The sequence below is a fragment of the Typha latifolia genome, chromosome 11, assembly GCF_019914945.1.
Source record: "Typha latifolia isolate L0001 chromosome 11, TyphaL0001v2, whole genome shotgun sequence".
Taxonomy (NCBI): domain Eukaryota; kingdom Viridiplantae; phylum Streptophyta; class Magnoliopsida; order Poales; family Typhaceae; genus Typha; species Typha latifolia.
Window position 1 is genome coordinate 1,755,620 of NC_133096.1, and position 3,231 is coordinate 1,758,850.

At 32.3% G+C, this 3,231-nt stretch overlaps 1 long non-coding RNA gene across 1 annotated transcript; it reads left to right on the forward strand.

Annotated features, from left to right (window-relative positions):
* The first annotated feature begins 1,127 nt into the window (after window positions 1–1,127).
* LOC140798005 (uncharacterized) lies at window positions 1,128–2,030 on the forward strand. Its single transcript, XR_012110761.1, has 2 exons — window positions 1,128–1,196; window positions 1,759–2,030. It is a non-coding gene; the product is annotated as an uncharacterized lncRNA (long non-coding RNA).
* The last annotated feature ends 1,201 nt before the right edge of the window (window positions 2,031–3,231 follow it).

The window sequence follows — 3,231 nt, forward strand, 5'->3', positions numbered from 1 at the left end:
TTCACAAACCGCGTTCGAACTCACTCCACCCGCGTTCCAACGCGACTTACGTAAAACTTATTTTAATGGAAATTACATACTAAAACATAAAACAAAAACACTCCTAAAGTGAATCCATGCTCGAGACGACGTCGGTGAAGTCCGAATCGTATCGTATACAAATTGGATGGTGGCAAAAACTATTTGAACACTAAATAGTATTCATTGTGTAGTTGTATATAAGTAGCGGTTTTGTTCTTCCAAATATCATTATCCATCACTAGTAATAGTATAGACAACCATAAGTTAATAACTTAGAATTTTTGTTCTGAAAAATCTACCGAATCTACCTCTCATCTCTTGGCCTAGTGTTCTTACTCGCAGATCTTCGTGACGAAAATTTATATGTCCCATTTTCTCTCAAAGAATAATCTGGTGGATGATCTGAAAAAATAAAAACATAGTTTTCAAGTGAGAGACAAACTTCATCTGGTCTAATCTCGGATATGTTTAAAGTTTGTGATAATTCGGTTTCTTTCTTTCCTAACCAGCCTCCTATTAACTAACTTTTCCTCATTTATTTTCTTCGTGGACCTCTTAGATTACTAGTTATCTAATTGAGGTCCTATGTCTAAATATGATGTTGACTTGTTGGAGTTGCACCGCTTAGAAGTCTTGGCCAACCGTAGAAAATATTGTGAAACAAATCAGATCTAGATTTGATTGTAGAACAAACGACTTGCTCAAACTCTTGTTTGTACGCATATCGAATCTTCTACTAGTCATAGAAAATGACAAACAATTTATAGTGTTTCTCTCGAGCTTCACGAAAAAAGAGATGAGTACATATAAATTTAATTATGAAATCGGATTGGACGTGTAGATATTTTTCAGCAAAGCAACAGTTATGCCTTGTGCTTATAAATACAGGTGTGTACTGAAAGCATGCAAAATTTATCACCACACCCCTCTTCCATAGAATTTTAATGGCTCTCAAAAAGATCCTCCTTACTTTTGTGATCCTTCTCTTTGCTGTCATCGGAGACATCGTCCCTCCCGTCGTGGCTCGCGTCCACCCGTTGATAGTCCGGGACACCGACACCCTATAGGGTCACACCCATATCCTGCTAGGGGGACCCTACACTCCTTCTCCCGGTCGTCGTCGTCCTCCTCCTTCTCGACAACCACCGAAGAGAAGAAGAAAATCTCTACGATAGGTCAGTCGTATAAACACATAGATGCACACTCATTTTATTATATTAACTCATTAATTACTCTAAAATTTAATCGGGTAGAGAAATGATGACTTTTAACACAAACACTCACACTTAGAGCTTGGTAAAACTTTATATATTCATGCAAAGATAGGCACAACATGATTTGAACCTATGATTTTTGGCACCGATACTATGTTAATTTACTAACTACTCTAAAACTTTAAGTTATAGAAAGACGGTGACTTTTATATTCTAACATATTTTATAATTTCTTTCTAAACACTCCCCGAATAGCAAAGTTGATATCCTTGGGAGTTAAAATTTGATTCATTTAACATAAATATATAGTTTAGGAGGCATGCATACAGGAAAGTAAAGAACTTTTGAAATATTTACACCAGAAAGGCCAAATATGATAGTAGGAGCCAATTTAATGATTTTAATTAGATGGGCCTAAGGTTTTCAGATGGCCTAACATTTTAAAGTTAAACAGCAGCTCAGTTTTTCATCTTTAAAATGTTCTAACTTTTCTAATCATATCCTCTATGATTTTAATTTTCAGGTAGCACTCCTTAGTGCTAAAGATCAAAAGTCTATTATGCATCTATTGGTCTCCCACCATCGTTCTCTTAGTTGCTAGCTTTACAAAGAATAAATGAGCACATTATGTCAATACTGTGAGCAAATATATTTACCTCCTAATTATAATAATATTTTATAATTAAATTGCTCAGTGTACTTTAGTGTTATTCCTTATGTGCTCGTATGCATATGTATGTGTCCAGCTGAATGTCTATTTTAGATACTAAAATTGGCTTTTATAATTTACTCTTATATTTTTGGTAGGCTTTTGAATTGGGATCAAATATTTTGATTTACCAACATAAAGTATGAAAGAACTTAAACAATTAGGCATCATTTTTCAAACAATTAGCAATTTATAAATGGTCAGCTCAACATTTGTAGGGCCTTGGCAAAAATTCTAAATAGTGCCATTCCTAAAATGAGTTATACTAAATTCTAAACATTCTAATAACCACTAAAATTGGTTTTTTTTATTACTAAAGCATAACCAAGTGATCTATTTATATGAAAATGTATCTATAGAGAATATTGATAGATGTCAGGCCTTTTTAATTTTTCTAATTAATGAAAGTTAGTGGCAATCGGGTTGAAGCGATTTAGATAGTGTCGATTTTGATCGGGTCAACTTTATCTTAACATGAATATAGTTCGACTATTAAACGGATTGTATTTAGTAAATACGAATACGATCCGTTTAGTAAACGGGTAACATGACCTATATAACCCGTTTAATAAATGAGTCCTATTAACACAAAACGATAATCTGTTTAACACAACACGATAACACGATACAAATAACACAGTAATTTTTACCCTATAATAATCAATATTTATCGATTTATTCTATATAAGTGGTCTATTACACAGATAAGATGGTATCTTTTAACTCAAAACTTATACAACACAACAAAAAAAAAAACAATTTTAAGTATTCAACCATAAATCAAATAACACAGATTCATATACCAATTCAACCACCAACAATCAATATTAAATAAATAAATTTAGCTACTAATTTTAGTTCTAAGTTCCAATTGTTAAATCTAATAATGGCATGACAATTACAACATAGTTTCAAGTTCATAATTCAATCACCAACATCTAATCCATTATAAACTATAAATAATTTGAAATAAGCAAACCAGCCTTCTGTTTTATTATCCAACAATTATGACCCTACCAAAAAGAATAAAAGTGAATGTAAATAACTAAGACAGAAAATATAAAAAGAATTAGTGAACATGATCTACAACGAGTTGGTGAACATTAGAATATTCAACTGCTTCACTTATTTTAGATAAATATCAAGTTGCAGTGAAGGTCACATATAAAAGTTTTCATACAAGAAACTAACATATGGAATTCTTGTTGGATTACATTTGAACGCTACAAGTAGAAGCTCATATCTACTGACTAGAGATAGACTAACTTATATAAACATCTCTTTGTT